The 23,786-nt window shown below is 42.9% G+C and overlaps 1 pseudogene; it reads right to left on the bottom strand.

Annotated features, from left to right (window-relative positions):
• Positions 1–449: 449 nt before the first annotated feature.
• Positions 450–651, bottom strand: LOC148686656 (large ribosomal subunit protein eL29-like; annotated as a pseudogene).
• Between the last annotated feature and the right edge of the window lie 23,135 nt (positions 652–23,786).

The following is a 23,786-nucleotide window of genomic DNA, read 5'->3' as shown; positions in this document are numbered from 1 at the left end:
ATCAGAGAGGGTACCTTGGAGCCAGACAATCAATAGCCCTGGTTAGCTGCATATTCCAGTGAGCCACCAGGGAATCAGATGTGAGGCCATCAGCAAGGGATAAGACATCCCCCACCACTTTCCTAAAGCCATTTGGATCCATTAAGTGCTAGGGGTGGACCATTCAAATTGGCCCAACCTCCCTGTGGAAGGGAAGGGTCACGGAAAAGTCTTGTGATCTGATAATGGTACTCCTTTTGTTCCGCTGGAACTTAGTGTCAGATCACCCACATCCACAGAGGTAAACATCAGATCTATGAGTAGAGTCAGACATAAAAAGCATGACATTTGAATCCACCCGACACATTCAATTTTATTTACACAAAATGCCTTGAGTGAAAAGAAGAGAAGAAAACTGCTAGTCAGTTGCCAAGTGAGTAACTCCCTTTTGCCATCTGGAGTCAAGGTGGTTACTTGGCATTCTTAGCAGTTGGCCTGCATTTTCTTCAGCCCTTGTTGTTTTGTTTCTTTGCAAAACACATGCTCTGCGGGAACTTTGAATCGACCCCCTTCAGAGATTAATAACTAACTAACCTGGGTATCTTCATGCTATTTCTGTGCCACTTGTGAGACTGGTTGTTTTTGGTGTGGTTCTTGGACTTGGCCATGGCTTAAACCTTAAACTCTGCCACAGTTCAAACCCAAACCAGAAATGTTGAGCACGTGGAAGTAAATTTATGAAGTGATTTCAGGAGATGCATCCTTTCCCTACCTGCTAGATAGCTTAATGGGCAAGGGGCAGGTTTACTTGTGGATTTATGAGAAGCTCAGGCTACATACCAATTACTTTCTATTATGAAAGGATGCAGCCCCTGGCATATATTGTGATTAAGGGAAAGGAGAGTTGAAGCTTTGAATTCCATAGCAAGGCTCTCTCCCATAGTGACCAGAGATTGGAAGACAGATATTTCCTGTTATGGTAGAAGGTAAAAGCTCTGATGCAGTATTGCAGTATTGTACTATGCATGCAACTATTTTAAAGGGCGGCCAGGTACATAGAGCTGCACCTCCCCACCACCACCACTTCTGCCTGATTCAAGGCATGAAGCCAGAGGGCTAAAAATTCTCCATCTAATGATGCTTAAAAACACCATTCAAATCAAGTCACTTCTTTCATTCTGCATATTGACTTGTAACCATAATGTGTGCCCAAGCTTCCTCATTGAAGGATTGTCTGGTGTTGAGAGGTTGAAAGGGAAGGGGGAATGTTTTGTGCCATTAATTCTCACAGTCCCTCATTAATAGCCCAGAAATGAACCTGATCATTAATGTTTAAAGGAAACTCAGTTCTTTAAAATCCTATTAAGAACACACAAAGGGGAAGGGGTTGACTTGGATCTTTCTTGCCAGCAAGCCTAACAGCATTCGCTCAGTAGGAATTGACATATAGTACTTGTGTATGTATGCAAGATTCTATACAAGATCTCAAAGTAGCTGTCTTATTACAGAAAAATTTCAGAAACAGACTGGAAAGAGAAGTTGCTGAATTGCAACTCATTACCAAGCTTAAAACCATGGAGAGACCTGGTCTGAATAAATACATTGGATTCTTATCTCATTATACATGATAAAGCTATCTTTAGCCATCTCACCCCTTGCTTTTTCCTGCAAGACCAATTGCAGTCATTAACAGGTTTACCACTCCTATCAGCCAATCACCCATTCCCACCACCCTTCTGAGCAATACCCCTCCCCATCCTCTGACTATACATAAGGGTCTGGTGACTTCTGTTTCAGTGTATCTGAAGAAGTGTGCATGCACATGAAAGCTCATACCAATGACAAACTTAGTTGGTCTCCAAGGTGCTACTGGAAGGATTTTTTATTTATTTTTTGTTTCGACTACGTCAGACCAACACGGCTACCTACCTGCAACTAGTACTTGTGTGTTAGCCCATAACAATTATAAACAGAAAAGCAAGCAAGCAACATCATATACAGTACAATACTTATATGCAATGATACATTATAACACTTGAAAGTAAGTTCTCTTCTACAGTATGTGTGTGGTATGTTTTATAATTAGCAGCCATCAGCAGTCAGATTTAGCTCATTGCAGCTTCTGGGAGCTCACAACCAAAAGCTCGTGAACAGAACTTGCAAATAGGGGCATTTGCAAGGGTATTTAGTGGGAGAGTTTGAAGGGGGAGACCCACAGTACAGTTTCATGGTGTGCTAAGGATCAAAAGATATGGAGGGTGAGGGAGCTGCTACACCTCTGCCATGTTTTTCTTTCTGGCAGAGAATATACAAAAGTACACATGTAGCAAGTGCAAACTGGTTGCCTTGCTGGAAGAGAAGGTACAGCAGCCTGAGGCCTGCCTAGCCACACTTCAATCTGTGGGATGCAAAGGGTTAAGTGCAGTCAAGTCACAACAATCCCTAGAGAGTCCACTTGGAGGACTGTGGAGGAACACATGACTAGCTTGGTTTCCTGTTCCTCCACATGCAAATGAGTTGGGGAAGCGGCAGATAAATTCACTAGCGAGAAGCCATTTCCTCCTCTCTTGGACCTTACTCTCTTGGAATTCAAGGACTCAACATCTTTGTGAGTCTCTCTCTAGGCTCCCAGCCCAGAGAGAGACGAGATGGAGTCCCACTTCCTATAAGTGAACTTCACATGTATATATCACTTTTTACCCAAGCCAGTCTACCTCTTGAGTGTGCTGTACCTCGAGATGCTTGTAAGTAAACATCTTTTATACTTTTAAGAGCATTGTGTCATGTCTTTTCTTTTAAGAGGGGAAAAGGGGAAAATACCAGGAAGATACACTTTATTTTACAGGCTTAAATCAAGCCTGCGCAAACACTTTTCTGCTGTGTATTTTGAAAAAGGGGAATATTTTTACTCTGCTAAAGTTTGGTGCTTGCTAGCGCAAGCAGGGATAGGATATACTAAACAATATCTCCTCATCCACATCCCTGAACACTCCCACACAATCTACAGGACAAGATGCAGAGTTTCTCAATACAGCGGAGTTGACTGTGATGGAACAGCAACACCAGTGGTTTGCCCCTGGGGAGGAGGAGGAGGAATGTCTATTGCAAGAGACTAGCCCCTGGAGAAATGTGACACAAAGAAATAGGACACCCACAAGTTGCACTGTCATTGGAGCTGCAAAAACGAGGACAGCATTTGCAGACGGCAGGACACACTAAGGTGGCTGAGCACAGTGCACAGAGCAGTTCCTGCCACCAATAATAATAATAATAATAATAATAATAATAATAATAATAATAATAATAATTTATTATTTATACCCCACCCATCTCGCTGGGTTTCCCCAGCCACTCTGGGTGGCTTACAACAGAAAAATGAAATAAAACAATTAAACATTAAAAGCCTCCCTAAACAGGGCTGCCTTCAGATGTCTTCTAAAAATCTGGTAGCTGTTTATCTCTTTGACATCTGATGGGAGGGCGTTCCACAGGGCAGGCGCCACCACCGAGAAGGCCCTCTGCCTGGTTCCCTGCAACTTGGCTTCTCGCAATGAGGGAACCGTCAGAAGGCCCTCAGTACTGGACCTCAGTGTCCGGGCAGAACGATGGGGGTGGAGACGCTCCTTCAGGTATACTGGACTGATCCTTATAACCCACTTGCTACCTTCCATTGAGAAGAAGAGTTTGGATTTGGATTTGATATCCCGCTTTATCACTACCCGAAGGAGTCTCAAAGCGGCTAACAATCTCCTTTCCCCTCCTCCCCCACAACAGACACCCTCTGAAGTGAGTGGGGCTGAGAGACTTCAAAGAAGTGTGACTAGCCCAAGGTCACCCAGCAGCTGCATGTGGAGGAGTGGAGACACGAACCAGGTTCCCCAGATTACGAGTCTACCGCTCTTAGACCACTACACCACACTGGCTCTCAATCTCAGAAAAAGGGAATCACATTGTTCCAGACAAGGCAAGCTGAGAGTAGGCTGTACTCAAGCCATAGGGTTCCTGCCTTTATATCCAGATAAGCTCCAGTAAACAAGAGGAGAAGACTCAAGAGCAACTGCAGACCTCCAAGGAGACTTTGAAAGACAGAGAGTATAGAATGGTTCCTGCCAGCTCTACCTCCCTTTTAAATCGAGCACAATTCAAAGTGTGGGTGATGACCTTTAACAGCCTTGGCCCAGTATACCTGGAGAAGCATCTCCACCCCCATCATTCAGCCTGGACACTGAGGTCCTCCTGTGAGGGTTTTCTGCTGGTTCCCTCACCGCAAAGAGCAAAGCTACAGGGAACCAGGAAGAGGCCTTCTCATGTTCCCCCTTGTGTGGGGAACACTGAGAAATGCTATTGGGTGACAGAGAAAAGGCAAAACTATTCAACACCTAATTTGCCTCTTTCTTCACCCAAAAGGAAAGTGATGCCCATCCTGGTGATAACAGGATAAATGATGAAAGGAGGGAGCTGCAGCCCAAGACAGGAAAAGAAGTAGTAAGGGAACACCCAGCTACTTTAAATAAATTCAGATCTCCAGGGCCTGATGAGCTGAATCCAAGGGTACTAAAGGAGCTTGCAGTTATAATTTCAGAGTCTTTGAGAATTTTTGGAGAACAGGTAAAGTCCCTATAAACTGGAGGTGGGCAAATGTCCCCATCTTCAAAAGCGGGGGAAAGGAAGACCCAGGTAACTACTGACCAATGAGCTAGACATCGATACCAGGGAAGCTCCTAGAACAGATAATTCAACAGTCTGTGAGCATTTAGAAAAGGATGCTGTGATTACCAAGATCCAGCATGGGTTTCTCAAAAATAAGTCAATGCCAGACCAATCTATTTTCTTTTCTTTTCTTGATGGTATTACAAACTTGGTGGATCAGGGAAATGCTGTGGACACAGTGTATCTCAATTTCAGTAAGGCTTTTGACATAACCCCCCATGATATTCTCATGAGGAAGCTGGTAAAATGTGGGTTGGACGAGGTAACTGTTAGGTGGATTTGTTGACTGACCGAATCCAAAGAGTACTCATTAATGGTTCCTCGTCATCCTGGAAAAATGTGACAAGTGGGGTGCCACAACTTTCTGACAGCAAGAGCTGTTCGATAGTGGAATGGTCTCCCTCAGGAGGTTGTGGATTCTCATTCCTTAGAGGATTTAACCAAAGGTTGGATGGTCATCTGCCATGGATGCTTTAGCTGAGATTCCTGCTTTGCAGGGGGTTGGACTAGATGACCCTTGGGATCCCTTCCAACTCTACAGTTCTATGAATCTATGAAGTGGCACACATATCCAAAGAGTTAATATAGAAAGGATGCACTTTTTAAAAGTGGATCTTTCTACTTTCCATTCCTGCTTCAGGTCAGTGTGGTATATCACAGAGTACGGCATCGGCTCAGCTGCCAGTCCACGTGATGCCATTAATCCACCTCTTGGCATTTTTCAGCATTAAACCTATGTGCATATTATTACAGTATGTCAGCTGGAAAGCTGCCACCTCCCTCCCCCCTCCACAAAAGGCCACTCACAGCTAACAGTATGAATTATTGGAAAAATTGCAACAGAGAGGGAGCCCTCTCTGCAGCCCCCTTTGCTCTCGATGGGTTTATGCAAATCAGCCAAATTAAGCCAGCAGAGTTGACCTTAGTCATAAAATAAATCCACTTGATGTATAAGTAAGGGATGGAGAAGTGGGCAGGGTTGGAGAGAAGCGGGGAGCTGAAGCGGTGACATAGAATTTATGCAGAAGGAAAGCAATGCACTACTTTTCTACGTTTCTGTCCTGCCCATTCCACAGTTTTCTGAGTCATTAACCAAGCCATTTTGCAATGCATTTAAACTTTCTTGAACTTAGCTATACAATCAGCAGTGAGGGAGAAAAGACGACTTAGTGGAAAGGTGTGGAGTCAGCAGAAAAAAGGGGTGGATGGGAAAGATGAGAGGCAGCAAAGTAGCCTGGTATGTTTATACAGCCTTTTTCCAACCAATGCTCCCCTGCCCCACCCCCCACCCCATTGAGTAGGTCCGGAGAAGTTTTCTTTAACCTTTTGCACATATTCAATGAGAGGCTTGCTTAATGGGAAGCGTGTTGTGAGAAGCAGTCAGCAGCGACACCAATTTCCACAGCAGCGAGACACCCATCTGGAATGAAGGATATCTCAGGCCCTCTATTTCTGATGTTTAGAGTATGAACACCATCACTGATGTAGCCAAAATGGCACATCCCATGCATATGGGGGAGGTATCAGGGGGCTTGAAAAAATGCAAGCAATTGCTGGGGGAGGCACTAAGGGGAGGGATCAAACCCTCCCCTAAAAAAAAAAAAGAGAGAGAGAGAGAGAGACTATAAAGCCTGCACGTGATCAGTGGCCATGGTGGGTGATTTGTTGGGGGGAGAAAATAGAAGACATGGGGAACAGATGGAATTATTTGTTTACTTTCTTTCCTACATTGATATTTCCTTCTTTCTTCCATCATGGACGGCAAGGTACTATATACCGTGTTTCTCATATTATAAGACACGTCTTATATTTATTTTTTCCTCAAAAAAACACACTATGGCTTATTTTCAAGGGATGTCTTATTTTTTTCCTCCTCCTCCTGCCGCGGCCGGCATTGCTGCTGCACCTATCACTATGTCTTATTTTCGGGGTATGGCTTATATTCCTTGAATGCTTTAAAATCCTGCTATGGCTTATTTTATGGGTATGTCTTAAAATATGAGAAACAGGGTACATGTTGAAATTTTTCAGAGGAGCACGATGAGTTTTCTTCCATGATTGCAGGAGGCCAGCTGGCTTCAATTAGAAGTCCAAGGATTAGAAGTACTTCACAAACACTCTCTCTCAGCAATGCATTCCCTGCTGGGTAACCCTCCTCTAGCTGCTTAAGTCTTCCCTCCTCTGTGATTCCTAGGATGATTGGCCCCATGCTGCTATTAAGCTTTTTCCTAAGCTCAAGAGCAGGACCAGGGACAAGTTCCATCAGAATCATGAGAGGGGGAGCAGGCGGAGGTTTAGAACTTTTCTCTCCATGCAATCTCCCTTGTGTTGCTCAGGTGACTGAGGAACAGGTGAGAGTGGTGAAAAGAGGTTGCGGTGCGGACAAAAGTTGATATTCATACCCCTTCCCCCCCTCTTTCTTCCACTTTGCTAATCAGTGGGAGAGTATGCTGAGAGCTATGTAAGATTATGCAGTGGGCCAGAAGTAGCCAGGGAGGGGGGATATTGCAAACTTCTCAACAAGAAAATAAAAGAGAGAGAAGCATACATCTTGGAGACTGTGCACACTGACCAGAGAATGCTCATTGCACCTGAAGAATATAAACCTCTTCGTGGAAGGCTCACCATGAGACCTGGCGAATGTACACAATGGCTAGTTATTATGCACATTAATCACTCAATTTACATTCCCCTGATTGTGCACACACACAGACACAGGGGGAGAGAGAGAGAGAGAGAGAGAGAGAGAGAGAGAGAGAGAGAGAGAGAGAGAGAGAGAGAGAGAGATGTCAGGTGAAAATGTTAGTTTTCTTCCAGGCCTTTGACTGATTGACATCCAATGCCCTTTTAAATATTTTGTGGGAGGGGGATTATTGGTTTACTTTTGTTTTTGTTATGTTTTGTTTTTTATGTTGTACTTTTGTGCTGTGAACCTCCCTGAGATCTGTGGGTAACAGCACAGTACAGTAACTTACAAGTTGTAAAGTGCTTCACAAGCTTTTATTATGCTTACCTACACCTTTTCCTGTGATACCTCACACAGTTGTTCAGATTTGTCAAGTGGGAGACCAGAAGCCAAGCAATGGTTGCAAAGTTATGTAGTACGTGGATAAGGAGCTGGATCTGGGGCCAGAACCTTATCTTTTTCCATGGACCAAGTCTGATAGTTGGGGAAGGTTGCCCATCTCTTAATCACCTAGGTGGAATCTACACACATGTTAAAAGCATTGTGAAAATGCTTCTTAAAAAAATCGCTTTGAAAAATGCGTTGAATTTGCTACAGCTCACTGTTGCCATCTGGTGTAACAATTTTATATTGCACTTTACAACACATTCAAAACGTTTTATTTGCAGCTGTATAGCTGAGTCCCTAGTGTTACAATTATGTGAAGTAACACATTTCTGTCTGAGCTGACATTTGTCTGATCACTGGGTTTCACAGTGCACAGAAATCCCTTTCATACAGACACAGCTTTACCTGCCCTACACCTAACAGGTGTAGGACAAGTGGACATGACTTGGCTACATTGGCATTGTGGGTCAAATGGGGGAGGCCTGGCAGGCATAATTAGGTCGGAGGTTCCCTGCTTCTAATGTAGAAGTCAACACATTTAGTTATACTGGTTCTATGTGTGATCATAGAGTTGGAACACAGATGAGAATTGCTTTTACACTCCATTCCTCTTAATAAAGAGTGGTGTCTAATAGGCACCACAGCCGATAAATCCATGGGTTATAGCCAGCTAAATTCTACTCACAGTAGACCCCTTGACAGTATTCCTAAGTTAGTAATGCCCATTAATTCCAATGAGCCTTCTCTAACATTAGGTACGGCCCACATCTCTTGTGTCAGCAGCCCTACACACTGTATGTTGCTTTAAATATTGATAATGAAAGTCATATATCACGGGTTTAGGAGAATGACAGGTTCCATGCCTGATAGCAAGAGCGTTCTACAATAATCAGATATTCAATAATTCATGAAAATATATTCCCTTCCCAAATCAAATTGGAAGCTATTTTATGTAATATATTATTTAAAATTCAATATTATAATGCTCATAACTTGGTCTTCCCGCATCAGAGGACCATTCTGAAATGTGATTATGTGCAGACTCTATTTAAATGTGACAATTTTGGCTTTTCATTTGTTTAGCGGCTTAAATGTGGGAGCCAGAGTGGAACTAAGTCGCCTGACAACAAAATCCAAATGGCTGCTGCAGAGAACATTGCAGGGTCATTCTATAACTTGAGAGAGATTTATATGTAAAAAAAATCAGGGACATTATCGGTGCTTGTGGATCGCTGGTGATGGATATTGGGTCTGCCAGCAGCTTTCAAAGGGGTGGGTATCACTCTTGCTGGTAGAATTTGGTTATACATTACTCTACCTTTATGAAAAGGATACACCTGTATGTCAAGTTCTGAGTTGTGAGAAATCTAAAGGATTCTCCAGAGACCAACAGAGAAATCTGGAGGAAATCATAAGGTAAGCAAACCTCTCAGCTATGTTTTCTCTCCATTTCTCATTTTCCCAGTTGTAAGTTCAGTTCCCCACATTTTCACATCAGTTATAACCTCATCAAAATCCATCAGTATATTATTGTGTATTTTATTTTGAATCTCACCCAATTCAAAGTGCTAGTGTTGGCCTATAAAGTTTACACGGCTCAGTACTTATTATGAATTTGGCAACAAAGCATCTCAACTACTAGCAAATGCTGTCAAAAACCATAGAAGTAGAGATCTAATTACTGGGATTTTCAATCCTGAAGGGACAGTATGCAATGACACAATAGAGACCAGCAACTTATTCAGAAGATATTATGCTTCTCTCTACTCATCTGACAACCCACCTCAAAAAAATTAATAGACGGTTACCTTTCGGAGGTAGATTTTCAGCCACTGTCAGATGAGCACAGATCTCTCAGGAGGAAGGCAATTAAGAATTTAAAATCTGGAAAGTCACTGGGATTGGATGACTTTATAGGAGAGTTTTATAAAGCTTTTCACAATGAGCTTGCCCCATGACTGACTGAACTGTACAATTCAATCCTAGAAGGGGGACGTGTACCACAAATATGATGTTCTTCAAAACTGATGCTGCTTTTGAAACCAGGGAAAGACCCTACTGGAGTTGTCATATAGGCCAATAGCTCTCATAAATGTAGATGTAAAATTGTTTACAGCAATAATAGTCAGGTGGCTAAACATGTTTATTTCTCAATACATAATTCCAGATCAAGCAGGGTTCATGCCAGCAAGAAGCATCTCATGTCCCATGAAGGATACTAAACATATGCATGAGTTGAAAAGAAAGAAAAGAGCTGGCACACTAATCTCTTCTGATGCCTATAAGGCTTTTGATAGAGTTGATTCACTGTTTTTGACATAAACTACTAACCAAATCAAAATTTGGATCGAAGTTCTTGCACCTCAGTAAGCAACAATACTCCAACTCAAAGGCAATCATTTCAATCAGTGGCAAAAATGCTCAGGCTGTAGCTCTCTTACAGGGTAAGGAACAGGGCTGTCCTCTGTCACCATTGTTGTTTGCATTGGTCATAGACGTATTAGCCATCCAACAAAGACACTTGTACACAAAGCAAATATGTTTGCAGATGACACCCTCTTATTTTTGCAAAATCCAGTAACAGCCCTTGAGGCACTTAAGTGACAGAAATGTATCACAAGGTAGCAGGATTGCAAATCAATTACACTATTTTTGAAAAAATAATAATTTTTTATTAATTTTTCATTAATAACCATCCAATATAAACCACTTTAATACAATGCCCTATCATAATACAACTAAAAGAGCCAGTTATCAGATTCTAAATGAATTTTTTTGGATGACTTCCTATGTTCTGATTTTTGGAAGATGCTATTATTCCTTGTGCCTGCTCCAATCCTCTTATTTAATCCAAATACAGTGGTACCTCGACATCCAAATGCCTCGACTTCCGAAGGTATCGACTTACGAAGTCGGCAAACCCGGAAGTATTTTCGCCGCGCGTGTGTTCTGCGCCTGTGCAGAAGTGGCATGCACGGGCTGCGCGTGTGCAGAAGCGCAAAATCACGCTTTGTGCATGTGCAAAATGGACGCTTCGACATCTTAAGGTTTCTGGGTGGCTTCCCATGCTCTGAAGTTCAGGTGATGATCTAATATTGTACTGCATTCCTTAATTAGTCCAAATAGTCCCAATAAACATTTCCAATTTCCAATGTTGATCCTTCTTTTATTTTTAACAACCTCTGAGTTCATTTAACAAGCAGGTTAGTCCTTTGTAGTTTTGTGTGAATTTTTTAAACTTTCTTCTTCTTTATTTCCCTGTTGTAATCCAGCGTTCTCCTCGACGCCACTTCCACTTTCTACACCACACAAAGGCAATTCTTAGTACATCACATGCAAGACAAAGAGGGAGCTTGCATCCCACCATTAGCACCGGGCACATACCCAGAATTCCCTTCTGTGATCTTGTTCCAGCTGCTAACAAGCTGATGCCTCAGTAAAAATGCCACAGCTCCCATCATAAATTCTTTTTGTCATTCCATTAAGGGTCATTGCCAGAATCATAGTCAAAATTTCACACAGTCAGTTTTGTAGTTGAACCATAACAATAACAATAGCAAGATACCCTTTCAGTCCCACTTGCATAATTCAAACAGTCCTTCGGGGGAGATTTGCCAAATGAAACAGCAAATGCAAAATATATCAAGAGGAAATAATGGTGGCTCACCTCCCCCAACATACCAATCCAGTTACGATGGAAGTCCTTCTCCAGGTTGAATCCTTGGCACCCAGTGGCTGAATCAATTAGCAGAGTACTTTATCTCCCCTAGTTCAGAGCATGCCTGTTAAGTCTGAATTTTATCTTAAAAAACAGGTGTCCACTGCTCATGGGGACAGCTTTGGAGAGTTGCTGAAATGTGCAGTACATTTCCTTCAGAATGGGCGGCAGGTATCGGACGATCATCTGTGGGTGGAGCAGCCCCCCCTTGGCCCTGGGGTTTTGTTGGGAGGATAATTACCCCCCCACACACACACATTATTCTCTATTAGCCGCATGGAAAGGCTCCACTCGTATGGGGAAAGCCGTTCGCCATGGCAGCCAGACAGGAAGTCCCCTAATATACAGCAATCTTTAGATAATGAAGCTGGTGTGTGTGTGTATGTCTGTGTGTGTGTGTGCTAGAGGCCTTCAAATTGTATGGGAATCAGATTTAGGCCACCCAGTTGAACATCACAAATGGGAGGGTATCTGGACCATCCCCCTGCTCAAAACCATCTCTGTTTGCTTACAGGAGGCCTTACTTACTTACTTACTTACTTACTTACTTACTTACTTACTTTACCACCCTATACCCACAGGTCTCAGGGCAGTTTACAAGATAAAATAACAATTTAAAAACACAAAATACATAATCAAAATAAAAACAAAAGCAACGCAATACCCCCCCACACACATTTTAAAAGGGCATTGGATGTCAATTAGCCAAAGGCCTAGTTAAAAATGAATGTTTTTGCCTAGTGCCTAAAGGTGCATTATGATGTCTTTGCTCAAGGTCATCCTCCAACAGCCCTGGATGTCGGTCAGGCTGGCCAAAATTAATCCCTCCCTTTCCCCTTTATGTTGGAAGAGCTATGCAATGCTTGGTTCATTTATTCATATTTGGTAGGAATGCCTCCATGTTAAAATCATTTTGAATAGAGTATTCCCCATTATTTCTGCAATTACAGGCCAACCCCCTTCTACAAATCCTGCCTTAGCCTATGTCTTTGGACACAGTCTTAGGCCAAAATTGACAAATTCGTCCATTTGGCCTGATCTCGGAAAATGCTGACCAAAAGTAATAACCCAGAATTCTCTTGGTGTCTTACTTAAACTTGGGGGGGTTCTAAGTGGGGAATCCATGGCCCTTCAAATGTATAGCAATATATGAAGGGCCACAGGTTCCCTACTTCTGCCTTACAAACGGCCCTGCCAGGAAGGTGGAGGAAAAAAAGAGGTGTGATTTAGGAGGAAGGTTATCCACTTAGAATCCTCCGAAGTTTAAAATACCAGGAATATTCTGGGTTACTACTTTCGGCCACCATTTTCCAAGATCAGACCAGTCTACCTTTATGTGGGTGTTTAAATGTAGAGTCATCATTGTATTTGGTCTACAATTTGCATTTTGGGTAGGTATACCTTGGGATTTAGCTCTAGCTTAGCAGTTAAAATAGTTTTGCTGAGAGGAGTGAAATTTCTCAAGAGGATCTTGCACATTCTTACCGTAGTTTTTTTTTAAAAAAAAACAACAACCCAAGAACCGCTGTTGGTTTTAAAACTCAAATTTGCAGCTTGCCTAACAGAAGGAATCCTTGTGGGGGATAACAGCACAGCACCAACACAAATGCAAGCAAGCAATTCGATTTTCTTTCCATCATCATCACCAGCTTCCATTCCATTGTGAAGTCTTGCTGTGCTCATTTGCATAAACATTACGGGAGCCAAACTACCCCAAACATATCTAATATTTATGCATATCTAATATTTGATAGGCTAAGAGTACATCTAATATCTGAAGGCCTTATTGTGGCTTTCAGGTCTGCTGAAAGCATTGTAATGGGATAGGCATTGTTGTTTTTTAAATTAAGTGAACAGGAGCTGGATGGGAGCCCCTTTTTAAAAGAAAAAAAAGTTGAGATTGCTTTTGTTATACACATTACAGAGATCACTTTGGTTTAGGCAGTTCTGTAAGCAACACATATACCAGGGGTCAGCAAACTCTTTCACCAGGGAGCCGGTCCACTGTGCCTCAGACCTTGTGGGGGGCCGGACTATATATATTTTTGAGGGTGTGTGTGTGTGTGTGTGTGTGAACAAATTCCTATGCCCCACAAATATCATGTCACACTCCGCAAGCTCTGGTGCAATTTTGCTGAGACTTTGCCGGGAATCGGCAGAATCACACGTGAAATTAGCACTGATATCAGCACCATTTCCACCAGTGGCAGAGGCTGCAGGGCAGGCAGGGCACCAATGGAGCACCACCTTGGAAGCTTCTACTACCTGCCATGGTGGCCTCGCTCCATCTAATGGCTGTGCTGGCCCTGCACCACTCAATTGGTGCCAATCACACCCAGGTGCATGGGTGGGCAGGAGACCAACCAGCAAGATCAGAAAGCCTTGAAATGGGATAATCCAAGGGAGAGAAGGGGCCGAGCTAGATTCTGATCTGGTCTGATTGCCATCACACAGTCTCCCAATACGCTTAAGGCAGAACAACATCAGAAATATTATAAACATCCTAGAGTATTTAGGCCCTATCCCGTTTCAATCTTGCCACTTGACAAAGCCAGACTGATGTGGGGTGGGGATTGAATTCCACCCTTAGCCAAGCTTACAGTAGAGTAATTGAAAACAGTGGGACTTAAATTAGCAACCTCACTGAATTCAATGGAACTGCTTTTAAGTACGATGCAATTCGGATCTAGCCCATAGTGTGTGCAAACAGTGATTTATACACATGCATGGTCATAACACAATGATCTGCATGCAAGATTATATATACATATTCCCTATTAAAGCTATTAGGTGCTATATCCAGGTAAAAAAAGGTAAAGGTAAAGGACCCCTGGGTGGTTAAGTCCAGTCCAAGGTGAATACTTTCTGGCCCAGCTTTCTGGGTCATGTGGTCAGTATGAATAAACCGCTTCTGGTACAACAGAACACTGTGACGGAAACCAGAGCACACGGAAACGCCGTTTACCTTCCCACCACAGCAGTACCTATTTATCTACTTGCACTGGTGTGCTTTTGAACTGCTAGATTGGCAGGAGCTGGGATGGAACAACAGGAGCTCACCTCATCACACAGGTTCAAACTACCGACCTTCTGATTAGCAAGGCCAAGAGGCTCAGAGGTTTAGACCACAGCACCACCTGCTCCCATGCCATATACAGGGTCAGACCCTTGGTCTATTAACTCAGGATTTCACTGGCTGACAAAGACTCTCCAGGTCACAGGAAGGGGGGGGAGTCTCAAACCTACCTTGAGACTTAATGAGTTTAATTTCATTTAATTAACTCCTTTCCCACTCATTACACCCAGTCTTGGAAACAATAGCAGTACTGTACTATTTTTGTATTTAAAAAAATATAGATCTCACTCTTCACTTTAAAATCTCGATAAACATTCTATATATCACATCAACTGGACATCACATATATGGAAATGCTATGGGAATATGCCATGGTATTAATTAGTTGCTGTGATGAATTGCCCGTTGTGATGCCAATGCAACATATGGATAAGTGTAATCAGGACTGGGGCCTTTCAAGTTTTTATTCCCCCCTTGATTCCCTCATCTGCTAAAAGCTTTATATTGAAAGGTGGTTTTCTCATAGCTGCAAGCAAGCTGAAGAAGCGACACAATTCAGCTCAATTATATTAGCAGTACTCTGCAATTATATCACACTGCAGTTGATCAGTGCACTTTGAAAGCATTAACTAATTAAGGGAATTTACTGGAAATAGTTATGCTTTGTTTCTGAAAAATAAATATATTGAGTGCATTGATGGGAGACCAGGATGAGTCATTTGAAGCAAGCAGAAAAGTCACAGAGGTGGATTTGATTTGCAGAGATTCAGTAAGAATGAGGGATTCCAATTTTGCAAAATTAGACTTGAATGTTCACTTATCCTTAAGAATGGTTAAGATTCACCTTACCTCTGAGGATGCTCCTTGACTCCTAAATTATTTATTTTAATTTTGTTTAAAAATGAACCTAAAAATCCCTAAATTTGTTTTCATTTGATATGCCTTCCTTCCTCTGGAATTTAATTTACCTTATATTTGTTTGCTCTAATGAAATGAGCGAATAAAAATTGCTCCTCTTGTTTCCTTGCAACTGTTCAGTTCATTGTATTCTCTAAATGTAACTGAGAAATCAGAGGGTGCCTTCAAGGTACCACCCCATCCTGTGCATATTGAATTGCATATAGAAATAAGGCATATTGAATTGAGCAGGCCGTAATGCACATGGGCATAACAGACTTCTTCAATTGTTGCTGGACTCCAACTCACATCAGCCCCAGCCAGCACAGTCAATGATCAAAGATGGTGGGAGTTAGAGTTCAATAACATCTGGAAAGCTACAACTCCCCCACCCCTATTTTATACCAAATTGCGTTCCCAGATGATTTCAAAGGCAGCTCAGTGACTGACAATCTCCCATTTGTGGTCTTTATATTCTCATCTAGCTAGCAGTAGGGAAATGCTTTTATCTAGAACTGACAGAAAAGTTGCAAACATTTCGAGTTTTGAAAGCTTGCTCACCATCAGATACTATTCTGTCTGATCCTAGCAAATCTTTTGTTTATTGCTTATGGATCATTCCCCCCTAACATTGGGATGGGCAACTTGTGGCCCTCCAGATATTGCTGGACTACAATTTCCGAACTGCATTAAACAACAACAACAACATTGTAAAGCCTTTGCTTGTTTGATTCCTTGTTTATTTGCAAGTGCAGGGTGTGTTACTTCACAACTTCTCTTTGCTCCGTGACACATTCCCCAGCCTTATAACTTGCTTCGAACCTTCTTCACAAGCGGAGGTATTTGAATTGCATGAAGGCACAGAAAGAGCCCTGTTGCTTCAGGACAAGGGCCCATCTAGCCTAACATCTGGTTTTCACAGAGGCCAACCAGATGCCCATGAGAAGCCCACAAGGGCCTGACCCCAACAGTGCTCTTTTGACATTATTCCCACCTACAGGTATTTTGAAACGTAACTATCTCCAGCAGTGGAGGTAGAGCATTGCCATTGTGGATGATAGCCACTGAAAACCTCCCTGAATTTCGCTAATCTTCAGAATCCCAGAATGGCAAGGAAACAAATAAACCCTTTCCCAAGTGATACTACTTAAATATCTCTCCCTCCCTTGGAGGTCCCAGCTTATGTGTTCGTTAGCGTGAGGATGAGGAGGGGTTTGTATGACTTGAGTATCAAGGCTCTCATTGGTAGTGTTTCCCTAGGAAAGAGCTGAATTCAGATCATCTTGGCACAAGTTGTAAATTGCTGGGGGGAGGGAGAGAAAATGAGAAAGCTTATATGAACTGACTTTTTAACTGCTTGCAAAACTGTTCTTCTGAGCATGAAGCACTACTTCAGTTTTGCACAGGCATAGATACCAGTCCCCTTTTAAAATAGACTGACTCACAAAAAGAGCATAGCAAGTGGAAAAAAGTGACCTCATTCCAACACACTGGCTATTTTTGTACCCTCCCGGTGAAAATGTTTCTCCTTCTGAACCTGACAGTCCTTCCTGACCATCACAGGGGTGGCTGGGTGGCTGGATGGATGGGTGATGAGTCATTGTTTCCTTTGCAGAGCACTACTTTCACCTTTAAAAAAAATCAATTGCACTTTTGTTGAGTAATTACATGAGTTGCTCTACTGCACCAAATGGATCTAGAGCTGAAAGACCAACTAACAAGGGCAAGCAATGTATGCAACCTCTCCAGCTTTCATGGAATTGTGGAGAGTGTTCACTGACACAAGGAAGCAATATGAGGTCCCAGCCAGCTGAGGATGATTTTGAATTTCATTCCGTCTGCTCATTGATGTAGACCAAACAGATTCATGCCACCTAGAACACTGCATGGAGTAAAGCCAGATACTGGCCAAATACCACATGTCTTTGAAATTTGCAGTTGGTCATCTATGAAAAAAAAATACAGAAATTTGCAAAAAGGTGCATGGAATATTAATTCATTACATTTCATTTATGCATAGATTCCCATAAAATATGTGCAAAATATAACCCAAGATGCATACAATATGGATCAAAAATATGATTTAAAAAATACAAGCATAATATGGTCATGAACTTTTTTTAAAAAACAACAACAACAACAACATGCTGTCTGATGCAGAAATCGTATGCATGGGATAGATGGGATCTATGACCGGGAAACAGACCAAAATAGAAATATACTGACCCATATATCCTTACAGAGATCCAGAGAAGAAAACAGTAGTCTTTAGAAATGTGTTTTGCTTCTCTCTGTAAAACAACACATCCAGTGGTGTGCAGTCAGTGGACTATGGGGCACTAGGCGACCCCCCAAAATGTCCCCCTGGTGCCTCCTTCCCAAAGCCACAACAACAACACACACACCCCCATCGCCCTCACAACCTGGCGACTCTGGCCCTAACAGTTCCCCTATGAAAAATTTCACTTCACACCACTAAACACATCTGTGCATCTGATAAAGCTGGACTTGAATACTACTACTACTACTACTACTACTACTGCTACTAATTTATTATTTATACCCCGCCCATCTGGCTGGGTTTCCCCAGCCACCCTGGGCGGCTTCCAACATACATTAAAATACAATAATCTATTAACCATTAAAAGCTTCTCTAAACAGGGCTGCCTTCAGATGTCTCCTAAAAGTTTGGTAGTTGTTTTTCTCTTTGACATCTGGTGGGAGGGCGTTCCACAGGGCGGGTGCCACTAGTGAGAAGGCCCTCTGCCTGGTTCCCTGTAGCTTGGCTTCTCGCAGTGAGGGAACTGCTAGAAGGCCCTCGGCGTTGGACCTCAGTGTCCGGGCAGAACGATGGGGGTGGAAACGCTCCTTCAGGTATACTGGACCAAGGCCATTTAGGGCTTTAAAGATCAGCAGCAACACTTTGAATTGTGCTCGGAAACATAGTGGGAGCCAATGTAGGTCTTTCAAGACATTCTGGATTAATTGCAGTTTCTGGGTCACCTTCAAAGGTAGCCCCACGTAAAGCACATTGCAGTAGTCCAAGCAGGAGATAACCAGGCTTCTTCTTCTTCTTCTTCTTCTTCTTCTTCTTCTTCTTCTTCTTCTTCTTCTTCTTCTTCTTCTTCTTCTTCTTCTGTTTATACACTGCTTTTCAGCAACAATGCTCACAAAGTAGTTAATGCTGCAATCTGTCCAAAATAATACAGTGGACCCCAACTTCCATCCAGCATTGTCATAATCCCAGGCAGCATGGTCCATGGTCAGGAATGATGAGGGTAGTAGTCCAACAATGTCTGGAGGAACACAGGTTTCCCATCCCTAAATTATGGGAGCTGTATTTCAGGATATAAAAAATAAGATTCTGTGCAGGGGCCGCCAACATTCGGACTGAACTGGTAGCTCTTTATTCCCTATAATTCCCCACTGATCACCATGAAACTACATGAATCAAAGCTTTACAAGTGCATGCACAAAAACCTCATTTAATATTTCTCCTTTATTCTTGATAAAACATTAATAGATGGCTGTAAAATTACACGACCAGGCCACAAAACTGAGCATTTTATATATATATATATATATATATATATATATATATATATATATATATATATAGAATGAAGCCAAAATTTGTCATAATACTTTTCTTCTTGAGAAAATTTCTGCAATTTTATTTTACTTTCCTGACGCTAAATGTGCGGAATTGTCCTTTGAATATTCTCCACAATTTTATTATTCCCCACTATGCTGTTCATGGATGATGATAGGTGCAAGGCACTGTTGAGGGGATTCATACTGGGGGCCAGGCAGGCTACACAACCGCTGTTGTTGCTGCTGCTGGCACTTGCAAGAACTGGAAGAACTCAGGGGAAAAAAAAGAGAGGAATCTGTGCTATTGCCATAGCTAATGGTGAGCCTGGCCCATGAGCAACTATTGGAGAATCATAGAATTGTAGAGTTGGAAGGGACCCCAAGGGTCATCTAGTCCAACTCCTTGCAATGCAGGAATCATGCCCGCAGTGGAACCTGAGTACCTTGGTTAACAGAAAAACACACTGACCCATTGTGCTACTGGGGCATTTTCCACTGGAGGAATCTCCCCTCCCCAATTTCTGCCCACAAATAGGGAGCAAAATTTCAAAAGGTCATTTGCACACTGTTCTAGACCAGCTTTCCCAAACCTGGTATCTTATATACATTGTTTGTTTAGGACTAAAAATCCCATCATCCCTTAGCTTGGCTAGGTAATGTGGAAAAAAACTCCCACTCTTGTTGTTCAACATCCCTAGTTATTAGGGCTGTCAGCAGCCTGGAAATATACCCCATTTTCTGATATGCACCCATACCCACACTCCATTAGGACTGTGCATGGTGCAAATTCATCACTTGCCCTATTGTCAGAGCCGCTTTGATCCTAGCTGGGAGCCTTGATGCAGGAGCCAAGTGATGATATAATTATATTATCTATCTGGAACAATCTTTCTCTCCCTTGCTTTGAGATCTAGTCTAAGTTCGCAACAGTATCACGTAGCAAGTAATTGAATTCTTCACTCCTGTAAACATGCTTGGCTCACAGGGACCTCTTTGAAAGGTCAGAGAGATTTTCTGAAAACCCTCTTCCCTCCTGCCAGCTTCTTCCCAAAATGAAATACCAGAAGTGGTCCCAAGGTAGAAGAAGATGTTCTGACTGTGTGTCCTGGCAAAGACACACAATACGTTGCAATACAGATTGCTTTGTTTACTTTAGGGAAATGGAGACAGAAGTGACAGTTTCTTCAGTTTCCCCCAAAGAAAGCTTTGTTGACAACCATCATCTCACATGATGCCAACTTAATTTCAACCCTTCATTACCCAGCTTGTGGGTGGGAAACCTCAGTTCTATGGGCCGAATATGCATTTCTATCAAACCCCCAAGACTATCCCCAGGTCATGCCCATCCTCAGGCTATCCTCCCTCACCCCAGGGCCACAACTCTTACAAGTTTTGCTTTACAGCCTTCTCAAGTTCTTTAGCCTGGCTGGAATGTGTTTTTGAACTCTGATAATGCATCTTGCTTGCAAGAATTGAGTAGGACAATAGGTGTACATGTGTATGGAATCCTGTACTGAATTCAACAGTGTGTTGTTGACAAGTAGCCTACTGTAAACAGGCCAGAGCCACATCTATTGCTTCAGCCACTTTTCCCTCTGACCCCTCCCACCACTGGAATGTTGTCCCCAGAAAATTGTCTATGAGTGAACGTGGTCCTTTTAGTCCCATTTCCCTTCTGGTTTCCTGTTAAGGCAGAATGGGATACAGGCATCCATTGCCATGAAGACCCTTCCATCTTGCTAATGTAGATACTGTATTAATATTGTGCAGTTTGAAGAGACTGGTTGCATGAAAACTGAGTCCTTTTCAGGAAAAACAACAACATTGTCAAGGTCTGTAAGTCACTGGCGGAGGATGAGGAGTGCGGGTGGGAGCGCACCGCCCCCGGCAGCATGATCCTGGTGCACCATGCCAGTGCACCATGCCACCAAGATGCACACCACGCCCCCGGAATACACGCCAGCCCCGCCCCCGCCTGCTCTCCACCCCCTGGTGCCAGAGCATGAAGCTCCGCCATTGCCGTAATTGTTATTAAAACTTTACTTGCAGCACTTTCTTCAAAACAAAACAGAAACATCAAATGATACATCCAAATATTTTCTTAAGACATATACCAGTCCAAGGCATAGGCTCAGCATCTTACAAAATATGAAATTCACCAGACCGAGAAGCAGAGGGCTGCCTCTCCCCACCGCCTGCATCATTTACCTGGACATTCTTACTCTCATCATAGCTGTCAAGTTTTCCCTATTCTCGCGAGGAAGCCTATTCAGCATAAGGGAATTTCCCTTTTTTTAAAAAAGGAGAAATTGACAGCTATGACTCTCATAGTCTGAGAACAAAGACCCTTCAAAATGGTGATTTACAATTCATTACCTTAATCATCTGATCTAAGGTTAAACACTCACATGTTAGCTAGCAGAAAACAACATTGGTTAATTATCAACTCAGTTAAAGTTCAGGGGTCCTTTTTTTTGCTTTTAATTTAGCTTCAGTGGAGTCTTCCAATCAAACCCTTTCACCAATACACATAGCCATTCCCACTGCAGTGTGAATTAAACCAATAATACTGAGCACTTGTTCCCCTCTGCCATCTCTGCTTTCCTCACCCATCATTATCATAATGGTGCCAGTAATATGAAGTGGCTCTTCCAACAGCAGTTGTGTGTCCTTGCTGAAGAGCTACTACAGTGGTACCTCTGGTTAAGAACTTAATTCGTTCCGGAGGTCCGTTCTTAACCTGAAACTGTTCTTAACCTGAAGCACCACTTTAGCTAATGGGGCCTCCTGCTGCCACCGTACCGCCGGAGCATGATTTATGTTCTCATCCTGAAGCAAATTTCTTAACCTGAGGTACTATTTCTGGGTTAGCAGAGTTTGTAACCTGAAGGGTTTGTAATCTGAAGCGTTTGTAACCTGAGGTACCACTGTAATTTAGATCTTGCAAGTTGGGCCTCAAAGAAGAGAAGGTTAAGGGGTCATATGATAGCCATGTTCAAATATATAAAAGGATGTCATATAGAGGAGGGAGAAAGGTTGTTTTCTGCTGCTCCAGAGAAGCGGACACGGAGCAATGGATTCAAACTACAAGAAAGAAGATTCCACCTAAACATTAGAAAGAACTTCCTGACAGTAAGAGCTGTTCGGCAGTGGAATTTGCTACCAAGGAGTGTGGTGGAGTCTCCTTCTTTGAAGGTCTTTAAGCAGAGGCTTGACAGGCATATGTCAAGAATGCTTTGGTGGTGTTTCCTGCTTGGCAGGGGGTTGGACTGGATGGCCCTTGTGGTCTCTTCCAACTCTATGATTCTATGATTCAATTCTCCAAGAGAGTTTATGTGCAATATTTCTGGTGAACATTTGCCAAGATGTATGGAAGGTTTAGTAAGGGCAAATAAGCTTGCCTGAAATATTGTTTGCTTGCTACAATGTTCAGCTACAGGAGGCTGCTGGATGTGTCACATTAGCTAACTGGTGTTGGAACACCATGACCCTTCCTCAATGTTTCCTCATTCAAGCATTAAGAGGGTGCCACAAAACTGTCCCCTAGTGGCATAGCCAGTGCTGTGACAGTGCAGAAGTGGTGGGTGGGAGGAAGGAAGGAAAACAGACGGAGTATGCATGCACATTCAACTGCCCAATGACGCCCACATCACCCAAGAGAGTGCAGCTGCAGACATAAGAAAAGAAGAGTTGTTCTGTTGTCTGGAGAGGTCACTTCCTGGTTCACCTGGAGATGCTGTTTTCAATGGAACCCAGTGACAAAAGTACACAGCTGTATTGAGGCAGCACCATGTGCTGATAGTTTTCACCACCAACAATTTTGTGACCGGGGCAACCGCCCCTCTGCCCCCCCCCCATATTGTATGCCATTGTTTTCCCCAGTTAAGAGCTAGAGAAATGACACAAAACCTACTGGCAATCCTCAGTTATCTCCCCTTCCTTAGTCAGCATTTAAATTGCACCTTGATCACTGCATTACCTCTCTTGACATTGCTTAAGTGCCTTACTTCCTGTGCCTCACCCAGGAACTGTGCAAACCATACCTGCAATAGCTTACTAACACAGACTCTCTTGTTTTGCAGACCTACAAATACAGTCATACCTCTGGTTATGTTCGCTGCGGGTTGCGTACATCACGGGATATGAACGCGCCGAACCCAGAAGTACTGCAACGGGTTACTTACGGGTTCGGCGATTCATGCATGCACTGAGGCACCGAATGACATCACGCGCATGCGAAGAGGTGCCAGATTGCATGGCGAGCATGCACAGATTCAGCGCTTCAGGTTGCGCACTGCTCAGGTTGCAAACGGGGCTCCGGAACAGATCCCGTTCACATCCAGAGGTACCACTGTAGTGAAGTTGAAATAACCCTCAAAGCCGCTGAATGGCATTCTTCATCTTTTGAAGGCCTTGTCCACAGTGAATCAGTTCACCGTGCACCCAGTGATAATTAGAGCAACTTATTTAAAACTTACGACCTAATTAGTGATTTTAATGGTCATTAATTACACAAAGAGCAACAAAGCCGTAACAGCTTCCAAGTGACCGCCTTCCAATGAAAGGTTCAGGTATTTATCTGGGCCTGTAAAGAAAAGAGGCTAGCTAGCTTAACATCTAATTAAACCAAATTGTCCCCAGTAATTATAAGCAATGTGATTTTATTTATCTGGTTTAATTGCCAGGGCCTTTAAACAGTCTTTGACCTGGCATAGTGGCAGAGAGGACAGAGGGGAGAT

Source organism: Zootoca vivipara, chromosome Z2, assembly GCF_965207765.1.
Source record: "Zootoca vivipara chromosome Z2, rZooViv2.hap1.1, whole genome shotgun sequence".
Lineage (NCBI taxonomy): Eukaryota > Metazoa > Chordata > Lepidosauria > Squamata > Lacertidae > Zootoca > Zootoca vivipara.
This window is presented reverse-complemented; position numbering and strand designations above follow the sequence as displayed.